Here is a 16330-nt window from a genome sequence, read left to right on the forward strand (position 1 = left end):
AATGGTTGATTAGGCTATATAGATATATTGGAGGTTAAATTAAATTTCCCCTCCTATTTCCTTTAGCATGATTAATTCAATAAACCTAATGACTAGGTATCTCTTGGAGATAGAATTATACCAGTTAGTTTTTCCGCAATTAAAATTAAACAATTTATCGATGCTTAGTTTGTTACAGAATTACCTCGAATTTAATAATGGAAATTTCATTATCGCTTGTCGCGAGAGGGAACTTGTTAATTAAATTAGTATGTTTTAAAAAAAAAATTTGTTCCGTTTTTGCCCTAAATTTTGGGCATGACATAGTTATTGGAGTTAAGGTAAGGTGATCGTATTATCCGTAGTTGATATCGCCCATCGAGTTATTGTGTATTTGGATTATGCATGTATAAGTTAGAATTATAGATATGTTATATTTAATAAGCTTTTCGAATGAGTTATATATATATATATATATATAATTCGATTGTTTGAATATAAATTTATATGAAAAAAAGTCATTAGTTATAAGCATTTGAAAACAAAGTATATATTTATATATTTTTAAACGTAAAATTGGTAGGAAGATTAATGTTTAAATATTAAAATGAAAGTTATTAATTAATTATTAAAATATAATAAGGAAATTATATTAAAATAAATAAAAACATATTCGACTATATAGGAGGTGGCGGGGTTTAAAGTTTTTAGTTTGGTCAACGGTGGTCGATGGTAATATTGACCACCCCCCTTAATATAGGGAGGGGTTGGTATTACCACCGACTACCCTCCTCCTTCATAAGCCACGTACTCCCTCTTCCGCCATTAGCACTGCAGCCAACGAGCAATAAGAGGTTTTCTCGCATTATCACTACAGTCAGTGGGTAATGAATGACACCTCTCGCAGTTCAAAGCGATAAACAAACACTTCTCCATGTCTGAACTCTTCCATGAGTTGCAATTCATTTCATTCAACTGCAGATTGGCCGATTTAGGAGGAGAATAGACTGGCACATAAGGAGAAGACTGGAACATAAACCGTAGTCGACTCAAGACCTGGCAGATTAAACACCCAATTCGCTGTTTGCAAACACATAAGTGTTTGAAGTAATGAACCAATCTCTCCACCCAGCCGATGATTGTTATATCCACTATCAAGGAGAGCAAATAACTATAGTTAACTTGAGATGGACTCCTTACGTGGAGGAACAAGAAGAGTTGGAGGTTAAAGACTCTTGGTTAATAACTATTACTAAGCCCCAGATTTAGGAGGAGCGATGAGTAATTTTTAGTATAAATAGGGGTAGAGAGGAAAGGGGGAGAAGTCATTTGTGGCATCCAAGGAAGGACGGTGGATTGTAGAAAGAAGAATAGAGTTAGAGAGGATAGTGTTTTTATAGTATCAAGAGAGTTGTTTAGAGAGGATAGTGTTTTGATAGTATCAAGAGAGTTGTTTGTTTCTTTTTTTGATAGAGTTGGAAAGTATTGGTGAAAAGGATCTCAAGCAAGGCGCAGTTATCGGCGAGAGGGCGTTAAGGTCTTGCATATTGATCAACACTTCAAATAGGTCAGGAATTTCTTAGTTTACGACCATTAATATTTACAATCTCTATTATATGTCATGTTTATTGTCTTTCTTATGAAATGGTTATGGTTATGTTTTATTTATCGTTAGGGATTGTTAAATAAAATCATATAATAGAAGTTGTGATTACGTTATGACTATAGAAGTGGAATAGTGTTTAAGTTCAAAATGCACACTTGTTATTATACGGAAGAAATGTATGGTTGTGTTCAAAACCTAGTTATTAAGATTTATTAGACGTAGCTCTAAGAGAGTCTGGGAAGTAATAGTTTACTATTGAAATGTTACAGAGATGGTGCGAGTCAAACAGATAGCTCGCAAATCTGTAGCAGGTTATGCTCACTACTTAAAAGTCAAGAAAGATTCTTTGACTCCTGTCAAGCCTGTTGTGGAGGACAACCCAGCTCCTGAAGAGAGCAAAGAGATAGAAAAAGGTCCTACTCAGAGTCCAACTAAAGAAGTTACTATTGGAAAAGGGAAAGAACCCAAGCTAGAGTGCTCACCAAAAAGCCGATAGTTATAAGTTCTGACTCGTCGGAGGGTTATACCCCCTTAAGTGATAATGAGTCTGTGGGGTACTTTCCCTTGAGTGAAAGAAAATTTGAAGGATATACTCCTTTAGATCATGTTGAGTCTGACGAGTACACTTCTCCATATATTCCGGAAGAATGATGTAACACTCTAGTGTAAAAAAAATAAAAAAATAAATAAAAATAAAAATAAAGACATTATTCTATGAAGAAATGTATTATGTCTTATTGTAAGACTTCCTTGATCAAATATGTATATATATCTATTTTAATCTTTGTCTATGGTATAAATGGAAATTATTAAGGTGGCGTACCTATAGTAGTTAACAAAAGTAATTGAACTCTTAAACTTGTCAATAAGTATAAAATTTTGTGTTATACGGACCTTATTGTTCTTCGTGTCTTGACAACGTATATTTGTATTGCAAGTTAATTTTGTGATAGGTGTTTGTACGCAAGATTTCCTTGTTTTATATGGTGGTTGCAACTAAGTACATTAAGTCATATTGTCAGTATGTCTTGTGTATTGTGTCTTGGCCAGTTATTTAGATGTATAACCTTAAGGAAATGAGCCACTGTGAGTTGTTCGTAATGGTCAACCTTAGGTTAGTAATTATGTATCTTTCATTCAAGGTAGGTCAAGATTGGGAATGGATGTCTGTGTCGCCATAGAGTTTTGTAGATAGAACTAACCCATAGTGTCCTAAGAGAGAGAGTGGCTTTCGAGTGGGGGCCATGCCCAAAGTGGTGACAGGATAACCCGTTGGAAGTTGGTTAAGAAAGTGAAAATCTAATAAATGACTAGGGAAGGGTAGAATAAAAGTTAAATAAAACAATGTGCCTCGCACATAGGTGAGTGCTAGTACAGGACTCATAATGTAGCGAGAAGGCCTAGAATGGCAAACTTACCACCTTGTCTTCGTGAGAGGATTGGTAAGGTCTGCATGAGTCTTAGTTGGAATCGGAGGTTTAGAATAGGTTACCAAGATAACCCAGGATGGGGGCCGGCACCTATGGAGGCTATACCATGGTATCCACCGTAAGACATGCGACGACACTTTCTCCTTAGAGTCACTAGTGTTTTGTGAGTTGGGTCACATGATTGTAAGTGGAGTCTTGTAGTCCTTTCGTTCTTGTTTCATTTTGCTTGCTTGAGGGTTATCTACTATCTCCAGCACGGTGGGGTGGTTCCCTTTCGGAATCACATGGTCGGGTGGTAGTGTCACTTCCCATCAGATGTTCTGGTACATATCTTCAGGCGAGGAAGGACTTCACTGATGTTCTTCGATCGTGATTCATGTACCGACTCTTGTTCCTATCCTTTACTCAGTTGAAAACTACAGGTTTTGAAAAGAAACTATATGTAACTTTCTTTTTTTATCATTTTAGCTCATGATGTAATTTCTTTTTGAAAACATTTATTTTTGAATATTGAAAGCAAAGAAATATTGTAATGTAAGCTACTTCAATTACTTAATTCTTTTGTATATAATATATGATTGCTTTAAGTATTTTAGATTCTTTCACTATTGAAATTTTATCTTAAATATTTAATTTACGAAGTAATATTCGTTGGTAACCCTTAGGAAATTCAGGTGTTAGACTTCCGCTATGTTATTAGGTGTGCTAAGGTTTAAATTCATGCACTTAATTTAAAAAATAAATAAAATTATTTCACCCTTAGGTGCATAGATTATGATGTTTTTCCTTTAGGGTTCTTGACAGGGCATTACAAGTTTCCCCACCACGTGGAAGGGGGGGTGCTGCACATTCCCTTTGGGAGAAACAATGTTCTCCAAGGGGTGTTGTGTGCTCCCTTTGGGGGCAGCAGCGGTCCCCATGGGGTGCTTCATGCTCCCATTGGGAAGCAGTACTTCCCGCTTGGGGCAACGTGGAACCCCCCCCACCCTCTTATTTTATACACTTTTTTATGCGTGGTTTTTAAAAAAATATATAATAATTTATTATTATTATAAATGTTAGTTTTAATAAAGTTTTCAATGAAGATTAAATATGGTCATTATTTAATAATTTATGATTAATTTTTTATTAATTAAATGTATAAATGGTAACTATACATTAATTAATTCTCAAATTCTATTTTATTATTAATGCATATTTTTCTAATTAAATACTTGATTTGTTAATTTCGTTATTAATTATTAATTTGTTATATTTAATTAATCATAGATTAATAAATATATTCTTTAATTAATAGTTAATTTTGGATTCTTGTATATGTGCGTAAGGAAGTAATTTTTGGATCTTGGAAATGATTATCTACATTTGGATTCCTTATATATTTATGTTTCCTTGATCCGTATAGTGTAACTGGGCTTGGAAAATATGAAATTAGAGAGATTATTTTAGAATCAATATGACAATGATGTTTTAATTGAAGATTAAATATCATATTTAGTTGGTTAATGGTTGTTTAATTATATTCATGAGAAATTGGTTCAAGAACTCATAATGGTGTATCTATGTATGTTCCATGCAATTGAACCTTAGAGAATTAGAAAACCAAGAATCAAATTGTACCTAAATGAGGTAGATAACTACAATCAAACATAGATCATGTAGAAAAATTGATCGACCTTTATTGATTTAATCAATGGGAAAGAAAATGGTCCTTCCTAATTGTTGCCTATGCTAATTTCATTTCTATATTCTCTTTTACTTATGTAATGGCAAGCTTGATTTGTTTGATTGGATCCTATTGTATGGTTGATTTGGGTACCTGTTCCAGTCCTCAGTCTCGAGTATGACTGTTGTTTTATAGGTGTGTCATAATTGGTCATATCCTTTATGCAGGTGTTGTAGGATGATTCGTGGTTGACCATAGTTGGTCAGGTCTCTAGTTAGAGTACCATCAGTAAGTGTACCTCTTTTGAGTCATGTTTGACCAAATGGTTGTTCCCTCCATTTGAACTCCATTCGTCTAACCATGTGTATGTATTGGTTTTGAGTTTGTCTGAGTATAGTCTGGTGTCATTTGGGAAAGTGGCTTTCGATTGGGGATTGCACCCAAAGTGGCTGCTAGGTAACCCATCGAAAGTGAGTCTAATAAGTGATAACCTAATAGTAGATTAGAATGTTAATGTCTAAGTAAGATAATTGTGCCTCACACATGGGACGAGTGCTAACACAGACTCGACATGTGGTGAGAAGGCCTAAAATGGCAAACCATCATCCTTGTCTTCACGAGAGGATGTGTGGGTCCACATGAGGCTTGGATGGGCTGGAAGTATGGATTAGGTTGCTAGGGTAACCCATTGTATGGGACCGGAACCTATGAAGACCTGCCAGGGTAGCCATACTAGGTTGTGTGATGACACTTGTCCCTACATTCACTAGTGTGGGTGTATGTATGGTCTTGATAGGAGCACTTTTATGGAGTCATCCTATTGCTTATTCCCTTCTAAGTATATGGTTTCATGTTATACCTTGGGTTGCGATGACTTAGTTTGCAATGCTCCAGTGGACCTATGTATCTTATTCATTTATGTTTAGCTGGATCCTTTCCTTTTAGGGATCATTTATGTATTTATTGACTGATGTAGTCGCTTGTATATTGTTTATGTTTCTCCTTGATGGCAGGATTGTAAATGGTGTAACCTCATTTATTCTTAACTTTATTGTTTATCTAAGGGGTCTTGCAATTGAGCAGACCCAAAGATGTAGCCCTTTAGGGGTGAACTCCGAGATCATCTTGGTGTTATGTGATTCTTATTCTCTTATGTTTCATGTTTAGTGTTAGCATGTATGAATGACATTTTGATAGAATGTATAAGTGGTTTAAATGGAATTATTCTTAAATGCATGTATGCAATCATCTTTAAATGCAGTAATTTGGATCATGAAAGAATGTAGCTTAGGATAATGGATTATATTCAGTCATTGTTGAGGAAATTAAGTGTGCATGGAATATCTCATATGTTTATAATGAAATTCTTGTGTGCTAGAATGTTAGATTCATGGCTTAAATTCTAATGAAAAGTATGAATGTAGGATATGAATAGATCTTAATGGATGATCCTTATCTTGTGATTTATATTTGCATCTTCTGAAAGAAATTATCCTTGTCTAAGAATTATCTCGTTATTAAGATAATCAGCTTATTGGATTTATTAGTGTGAGTAAAGTGAATTGTGAAATTTAAGTAATCACGTTGGGAAACTTCTTAGGTGTTAGTTGATGTCTTCCACTATGTAATCTGAACTTTGATATCTTGTTGTATCTTAATAATGTGTTTAACTTAAAAAAAAAAATTATTGCACTCCATTTGTATGTTTTAGCTTTATCCCTTCGGGGTTTTCTGGTAGGGCATTACATTTGGTATCAGAGTGAAGTTGCAAACACTGGGATCTCTGGTGTCGCATGTGCCCTCTATTGGTGTGAGGTGTATCGACCTTATGTGAATGCTTGTCCACTTTTTGTATGTGAGTGATTGAGCAGACCTTAACTTGTGTGTAACGTGTGTGTTCACACCTTGTTCTCACCTTCTTGATGTTGGTGTTTTTGAGTGATTATATGTGGTTTATGTGCTTATTAATGTATTGGTCTACGATTACTCATATTCTAAAAGAGAGTTGTATGTACCTTCCTTATTGAGTGTTGTACTCTTTGGACTGATCCATTTGCGTTGGTCAGTGCTTGTCTTGAATCTGAAAGTATCAAATGTGCTTGTTTAAGATTATGATCTAGCTTAGTGTTGTTCGCTTGAAGGACTGGTATGGTAGATATTGAATGCTTATTTTGTAGCAAATTGAATTATTATCACCCCTCCTCTTCTCTCTCTCTCTCTCTAGAAATTAAAATGTTTGGGATATGTGCAAAATTATCTCTGATTTGAGTTTTTCTTGTTTGCGAGAGAAAGGTTGTGACTTCTGGAGCCCTTGTTTGAGCCTCATGACACTTATGTGTTTAGATAATAAAAGGGATTTGGGTTTGAAAGTTCATATTGGTTATTGGGAGAAAATTGTATGTGTACATTTAAAGAATTCTCCTTGGGTTTGGTAGAAGTAGCATAATTGAATTCTATCTTAAGAAATATGCATTCATATGCGAATAGTCATTATGTGAAACTGCTTTGTTCATAAAAGAAGTATTAAAGTGAACATGTTATAGTAGCTTTGAGAGTGTATTAATGTGTTCCATGAAAGATTGTTTTATGTGTTTCATTAAACCAATTCGATTGAGGATCTATTTTAGCAATGCTCCATTGAACTAGCTTTTGGATGTATGTAATTGCATCATTATGTTTAGAAAGTGTGAATGAATAGCTTGTTTGATGTGTATGCATTAATGTGTATTAATTTGTTGATAGTTCCTCCTTTACCTTCTGATCATATTTTGAATTTTAATGATAGTTTGCAAATAATGATATGTGTCTATATTGTATTAAAGGAGTGAGTGTTCGCAAGAGGTCTGGTATTATCGAAAAGATTGCCTATTTTGATCTCTGTGGTTTGGAAAACTAGAACATTCTGTTGCAACCATAATAATTGGAAAGGTCATGATTAGACTATTTTGGCATCCTTCTAAAACAATAGAGAAATGAAAACTGTGCAATTGAAATGATAGGCTTATAGTGAGAATTTTAGTATATAGTGTGATCTTGTTGATCTTGTGTTTTTGTAGGAAACCGTTTGCTTATCAAACTCTCTTTCCCTTCTCTTTGCCTAGATTATAAGATTTTTTTAGAAATGCTTCAAGGAATGCTTTGATTTAAATAGAATGTTTATAATCCATGTGAAATTGTACTCTTGCATTTTGGCTTCATATTGAAAGATGAAAGTCCTTTTTGGAAAAGAATTTGCATAGTTAGTAATTTAGCTATGAATGCTTAGTGAAATTCGAGAACGATATAGGAATGATGTTATTTCCTTTTGTAATTGTGAATTGTTAATAATTTCAGTACCTAATTCTAGAATAAACTTGATTCAGTTATTCATGTGGGAAGCATAATTAAACCTTCCATGAGTAGATGATAGTGTACTGAAAAGTACTCCCCGTAAATGTGACTAAACCAGTATTGGTGTATTTGTGTGTATTGTAAGAAACTAGTACTTATTATATGTGCCATGGATTGGTGAAGTAATCAACCATGGAGGATATGTTGCTTATGAGCATGGGAAACCATACTGTTCATGTGATGTTGCTTATTTGTGTCCCTACTGAATACCAAACCACGGGTTGTGGGTAATTCAGTATGTTAAGGGGTAGTATTGGAAGTCACCATTCCTTGAATAGTATGGATTGGCGTACAAGTAATGTCAGCGTGAAGCGACTTTAGTTTCTCTATTTTGAGGAATGATATGGTTATACTATAAAACTGTATCAAAGGTGTACTCAATATTTTCCCTTTTGATGAATCTATTTATAGGTTTATGTGTGACAACCTATTCCTCTCCTTTATTTGAGCATACTGATGGTGATTCTTGTGTATAGTGATGGTGTAATTTGGAGGATCCTTTGCCTTGTCTTCATGAAAGATAGGTTTATCCACATGAGCTGCTAGTTAGTATGTGTTGGTGGGCATGTGGGTGGACCTTAGTTAGGTATACCTCTGACTTACAGTGAGTATCCTTCTAGATACATCGCTATGTGGGATGTGACCTGCACGTGTTGTTTCTGCGAGGTACACTACCATGCGGGGTACGTCCATTACGTGTTTTCTCTGCTTGGGGTATTGCCATGCCGCGTGATGACATGATGTGGGGTGATGTCGAGGTGCACACCACCATGCCATGTGGGTAGTGTGACTATGTCGCACCACATGAAAAGCTACTACAATAGCTAGGCGATTGTTCCTTCCTTCCTTGTTGGTGGCTAGATGCTAGTCACATAGTGATGTTCTGTGCAGTTGTGATATTCTTTATATTTCTTTGGGGACCAGCAATTTATTTTACTTTGACTTTGAAGTTTTAGCCACGATCTTGTGATCTTTTTCACTCTTGATTTGGTGTTGCAATTCCAGATTATTTTCTTGCCTTACTATTGGAATTGATGATTTATTATCTTTATTCATCTATACTTTGGTGGCTAAACTAGTCTATCCTTATTATTTTCATGTGCTGGTCTTGTGTTGAAATGTGAAATTACTCTCCAAGGACGTATGAGATGGTCTTGGTAGATTGTGTACGAGGAAGTGGACATAGGGAACCTTGAAGATGGGGGTATGTGAGGCTGTGATGTAGCTAGGATCCACTACCTACCTATGTGTGGTGACTATCTCTTGGAGGCTAACCACCTTACTCAACAAGGGATGTTCATGAAGGTCTTGTATGGAAGTTAGCACCGCTATGGTGTGCCTAGCACCATCGAGCCTTGAGTGAGATATTGGATATTTATGATCATATTGTCATTCTGAGATCAGGCATAGAGATGTTGATTGTGCATGTTATCTTTGACTGAGCATTAGAGATGCTCACATGTGGCCTTTTGAGTTGTGCATTCCAGTTATGTGGATGGTTATTATGTGTATCATGGAGTAAATTGTGTTAACTTGTCACTATGTTATGGGACATAGTCATTGGAAAGGTTTTTGTGTGCCTGGCAAGTGTAAGCAATTGAGTTATTTACGTTGCTCTTATTTCATGAAAGTTAATTTGGTTGTAGAAATTGATATTTGAAGCTAGTTCTTTGTGATAAATTTTTATGAAAAGATGGATTGGTAAAAGGAAATTGATCATGATGACATGTTTTCTTGTCATGTTTGGTTGATGATTATGGTAATTGTGGTTTACCTCTTTGTGATGCATTAATTTGGTGTAATGAAAGGGAGAAGATTCTTATTTCTCTACTATGATTGTGGATAATTCCTAGAATGTTATGAGAAATGTATGTATTTAGATGTATCTTGCCAATGGGTAATGTAGTACCCCTACCCTAATCAATTTCTAATCTCGGTTTAATCTTAGTTAGTTTATCATAATATAATGATTATAGTCAGATGTGTTGATTTAGTGCATATCCATTAATGTGGTTTTCGCACCAGTTGTATGCAAGTCGTTAGTGTTCCTATTTCGTGGTATTAATATTGGGCTAATTCTTTCATTAAGTTTATATATGTATGCATGTATGACTCTTGGTTGTAGGAGATTTTAGGTACAATGTCGCATGAGTGCGAGGTTCGTCTTCACCTGGATTTGCAGGTTTGAGTGTACCTCTTTAATCCTTAGAGTTGGATTAGGTGGTCGTAAAACCCTAGTTTGACCATAGTCATGCTCAAGTAAGCATCGTCAGTCGTCATTGGTATTCCCTTTTTGTTTGGGTTTGTGAGTCGTCTGTCTGGTTGACCTTCTTGGTTTGCGTTTTTGGTGTGTATGGTTAAATTGATTAATTAGTCCTTAGTATTTAATTTGATTAAATATGTGTTTGTGCATTAAAGATTAATGGACTAAATTAAACAGGGTTTCATTATGCGATTATCATTAATATTGAATTGCTCGAGTCAGTTTAGGAGCAAGTTAAATTACATGGCTGATTTTAAATATTAAATGCATTTTGTATATGCTATTGAAAAAGAAAGTTTTGAATTTAATTGCAATAGAATTAATTGTATTCTGTTGGCTTTTTAAATTAGAAAGGTTAATTTCAGTTAATTGAAGAAATCAATTTTAGATTCAAAAACAAGTAAATATATTGATATAGTTAGAAAATAAATATTTTTTTGATTTATTTTAAATAAAAAAAAAATTTAATCAAAAAATGAGATTTTTGGTCAAACTTCTCCCATTTAACCTAGACTTTTGGAAAATATTGGGGATTGAATTTTTTGGAGAAAAATATTTTGGATAAAATATTTTGGGGATTTTGGGAGGAGAAGGATTTCTTGAGCTTCACGTTGGGGCTCTTCATCAAATCCTTTCCAGGAATGCTTATTGAGGTAGGAATTTTGGTTCTTAATTAGTTATTGTTTAAATTTTAAAAAAAATGGGCATTGGATGTTTATCATGCAATTTTGGTTTCAAATTCTCCATTGTTTTTCTCAAGACTTAGAATTATTGTGGAAATTAGTTAAAGATTGGTTTATTGTTGGATCTTTGTGTGAGAAATGAGTTCTATTTGCCCAAAAAGATTATTTATTTGGTGGGTTATTCCAACAAATCCTTTCAATTTTGAAAACCTCTTCTTGCTGGAATTATTTTCATTTTAAGTCTCAAGATGAGACTGTTTAAAAATGGGGGTTTGTCTTTTGGATAAGAGATTAATTTCAATCAAAAATTTTAATGGTTTTGATATGCTTTATATCTTTTTATTAAAAAAAACAAAAAAAAACCATGTTGCTGGGTCTGTGTATTTTTTTTACTGGGTATTGTTTTAACAGTAAAAATTTTTTAAAAAATAAAAAATATAATAATAAAATAAAATTGGTTTAACCCCAAGGAGGGGCGCTGCGTGTCCCTTTGGGAACAACGGCGCTTTCCATGGGGGCTACGTGCTCCCTTTGGGAACACCAGTGCTCCCATGGGGGCTGCGTGCTCCCATTGGGAAGCAGCGCTTCCCCAAGGGGAAGCGTGAGCTCCCAAGGGAGGGGCCCACATGGGTACTTTCCCCCCCTTTTTATATAATTTTTTTTATAAAAGTTCTTTTTTTAAAAATTTTTTTTTTAATAAAAAAAAAATATATATATAATATTTTAATATATTAGATAAATGTTAAGTTTTAGTAAAGTTTTAATTATGATTAAATTTGTCATTAATTAATATTTATGAATATTTTGTTATTAATTATTTGTATAGTGTTGATTATACATTGATTAATATTCAAATCTCAATTTATTATTAATGCAGATTTTTCTAATTAAATACTTGATTCAGTAATTTCATCTTTAATTATTAATTTGTTATATTTAATTAATCGCGGATTAATAAATATATTCATTAATTAATAGTTAATTTTAGTAATTTTCTTTATATGCTCAAGGAAACAATCTGTTAATCTGGGAATGGATTTTCTTTATTTGGCTTCCATAAATATGCATATTTCCTTAATCTGTATAGTGTAAATTGGTTCTGGAAAAGACAAATTTGTAAGATTTATTTTGAACCAGTATGTCAATGATGTTTTAATTGAAGATTAAATATCTTATTTAATTGGTTAATGGTTGTCTGATTATATTCATGTGAAATTGGTTTAAGAACTCATTATGGCTTATTATGTGTCTTTGATGCAATGAACCCTAGAGAGTTAATTAACCAAGAACAACCTATACCTAGATGAGGTAGATAACTGCAATCTATCTTAGATCAATCAGAGAATTGGATCAACTTTTATGTTTAAATCAATATGGGAAAATATTGTCCTTTCCGGTTATTGCCTATGCGAGTTTAATTTTTGTATTCGCTTTTGCTTAACTAATGGCAAGTTTTACTTTGTTTGATTGGACCCTGTCATATGGATTGATTTGGGTACCTATTCCATTTCTCATTTTTGAGTTTGACTATTGTTTTGTGGTAGTGTCGTAATTGGTCATATCCTTTGTGTGGGTGTCGAATGATGATTCGTGGTTGACCATAGTTGGTCAGGTCTCTGGTTAGAGTACCGTCAGTAAGTGTACCCCTTTTAAGTCATGTTTGATCAGATGGTTGTTCCCTCCTTTTTGAACTCCATTCATCTGACCATGTGTATTACTTGGTTTTTGAGCTCGTCTGAGTATAATCTAGTGTCATATGGGAAAGTGGCTTTCAATTGGGGGTCGCGCCCAAAGTGGTTGCTGGGTAACCCATCGAACGTGAGTCTAATAAATGATAACCTAACAATAGATTAGAATGTTAATATCTAAGTAAGATAATTGTGTCTCACACATGGGGCGAGTGTTAACACAGACTCGACATGCGGTGAGAAGGCCTGAAATGGCAAACCATCATCCTTGTCTTCACGAAAGGATGGGTGGGTCCACATGAAGCTTGGATGGGCCGGAGATTCAGATCAGGTTGCCAGGGTAACCCAGTGTATGGGGCTGGAATCTATGAAGACCTGCCATGGTAACTATACTAGGTTGTGTGATGACACTTGTCCCTACGTTCGCTAGTGTTTTGTTGTATTGTCTGATAGGAGCACCTTTGTGGGTCATCCTTTTGTCTATGCCCTTGTGAGTATCGGGTTTCTTGTTAGAGCTTGGGTGGTGATGACTTAGTTTTGTGGATGTTCAAATGGACCTTTGTATTAGCTTTGATTATGTTCAACTAGATCCTTTCCTTTTCAGGGATCGTTTATATCTTAATTGACCGATGTGGTCGTTTGTATATTGATTATGTTTTGCCTTGATGGCCGGTATTGTAAATTATGAGAACCTCATGTATTCTTAACTTTATTAATTATTAGAGGGGTCTTGCAGTTGAGCAGACCCAGAGATGTAGCCCTTTAGGGGTGAACTCTGAGATCATCTTGGTGTTATGTGATTCTTATTCTCTTATGTTCCATGTTAGTGTTAGCATGTATGATTGGCATTTTGATAGAATGTGTAAGTGGTTTAAATGGAATTATTCTTAAATGCATGTATGCAGTCATCTTTTAAATGCAATAATCTGGATCATGAAAGAATATAGTTTAGAATAATGGATTATATTCAGTCACTGTTAAGGAAATTAAGTGTGCATGGAATATCTCATATGTTTAGGATGTAATTCAAGTGTGCTAGAATAGTAGATGCATGGCTTAAATTCTAATGAAAAAGCTTGAAAGTAGGTTATGAATAGATCTTAATAGATGAACCTTATCTTGTGAATTATATTTCCATCTTTTGAAAGAAATTATCCTTATTTATGAGTTATCTCGTTATTAGATAATTAGCTTATTGGATTAATTGTGTGAGTTAAGTTAAATGTATTATTAAGTAATCACGTTGGGAAACTCTGTAGGTGTTAGTTGTTGTCTTCTACTATGTAATCTGAATTTTGATATCTTGTTGTATCTTAATGTTGTGTTTATCTTTAAAAAAAAAAAATTGTTGCACTCCATTCTTAAGTTATAGCTTAATCCCTTCGGGGTTTCCTGGCGGGACATTACATTTGGTATCAGAGCTAGGTTGCAAACACTGGGATCTCTGGTGTCGCATGTGCCCTCTATTGGTGTGAGGTGTATCAATGTTATGTGCATGCTTGTCCTCCTCTTTGTATGTGAGTGATTGAGTAGACTTTAACTTGTGTGTAACGTGTGTGTTCACACCTTGTTCTCACCTTCTTGATGTTGGTGTTTTTGAGTGATTATATGTGCTTTTTGTGCTTATTGATGTCTTGGTCTATGATTACTCATATTCTGAAAGAGATTCGTATGTACCTTCCTCATTGAGTGTTTTACTCTTTGGACTAATCCATTTGGGTTGGTCAGTGCTTGTCTGGAATCTGAAAGTATGAAGGTGCTTGTTTAAGATCATGATCTAGCTTAGTGTTGTCCACCTAAAGGACTAGTATGGTAAATATTGAATGCTTATTTTGTAGCAAATTGAATGATTATGACCACTCCTCTCTCTCTCCTTTTGGAAATTAAATGTTTGTGATGTGTGTAATGATCTCTTATATGAGGTTTCTTTTTGCAAGAGAAAGGTTGTGATTTAACGAACCCTTGTGTGAACCCTTTGATGCTTATGTGTTTTTAGATAATAAAAGGGCTTTGGGTTTGAAAGTTAATATTGGTTATTGGGAGAAAATTGTATGTGTGTATTAAGGAATTCTCCATGTGTAATGTAGAAGTAACATAATTAAATTCTATCTTAAGTAAGGTGCATTAATATGCGAATAGTTGTTATGTGAAACTGCGTTGTTTGTAAAAGAAGTATTAAAGGGAACATGTTATCGTATCTTTGAGAGTGATAATGTGTTCCATGAAAGATTGTTTTATGTGTTTCATTAAACCAGTTCAATTAAGGATCTATTTTAATAATGCTCCATTGAACCTGCTTTTGGGTATATGTAATTACCTTATTATGTTTAGAAAGTGCGAATGAAAAGCTTGTTTGATGTGCATGCATTAATATGTATTATTTTGGTGATAGCTCCTCGCTTACCTTCTGATCGTAATTTGATTTTAATGATAGGTTGCAAAATTATGTCATGTGTCTGTATTGTATTAGAGTAGTGAATGTTCTCAAGAGACCTTGCATCATCAATAAGATTGCCTGTTTTGATCTCTATTGTTTGGAAAACTAGAACATTTTGTTGCAACAATAATTATTGGAAATGTCATGTTAGATTGTTTTGGTATCCTTCTATAATGGTAGCGAAATGAAAACCGTGCAATTAAAATGATAGAATTATAGTGAGAAATTTTTGTATATAGTGTGACCTTGCTGATCTTGTGTCTTTGTAGGAAATAGTTTGGTTATCAAACTCTCTTTCCCTTCTCTTTGCCTAATCATAAGATTTTTAGAAATGCTACGAAGAATGCATTGATTTAAATAGATTGTTTATAACTCATATGAAATTGTATGTTTTCTTTTGGACTTCTTATGGAAAGATGAAAGTCTTAAGCTTTAGAAAGAAGTTGCATAGCTAGTAATTTAGTTAGGAATGCTTAGTGAAATTCGAGAAAGATATAGGAATGATGTTATCTTCTTATGTAATTGTGAATTGTTAATAATTTTAGTACCTAATTCTAGAATAAGCTTTATTCAATTAATCATGTGGGAAGCATAATTAAACCTTCCTTGAGTAGATGATAGCGTACTAAAAAGTACTCCCCGTAAATGTGACTAAACCAGTACTGGTGTATTCATGTGTATTGTAAGAAACCAATGCTTATTATATGTACCCATGGATTGGTGAAGTAATCAACCATGGAGGCTATGTTGCCTATGAGTATGGGAAACCATACTATTTTTGGTAATGTTGCTTATTTGTTTCCCTACTGAGCACTGAACCTCGGGTTGTGGGTAACTCAGTATGTTAAGGGGTAGTATTCGAAGTAACCGTTCCTTGAATAGTATGGATTGGCATACGAGTAATGTCACTACGAAGTGACTTTAGCTTCTCTACTTCGAGGAGTGATATAGCTATACTATTAAACTATATCAAAGGTGTACTCAATACTTTCCCTTTTTGATGAATCTATTTATAGGTTTATGTGTGTCAGCCTATTCCTTCCTTTATTTGAGCATATTGATGGTCATTCTTGTGTATAGTGATGGTGTAATTTGGAGGATCCTTTTCCTTGTCTTCATGAAAGGTAGGTTTATCCACATGAGCTACCAGTTAGTACATGTTGGTGGGCATGTGGGTGGACCCTAGTC

This window comes from Cryptomeria japonica, chromosome 3 (assembly GCF_030272615.1).
Source record: "Cryptomeria japonica chromosome 3, Sugi_1.0, whole genome shotgun sequence".
In the NCBI taxonomy this organism is placed as follows: domain Eukaryota; kingdom Viridiplantae; phylum Streptophyta; class Pinopsida; order Cupressales; family Cupressaceae; genus Cryptomeria; species Cryptomeria japonica.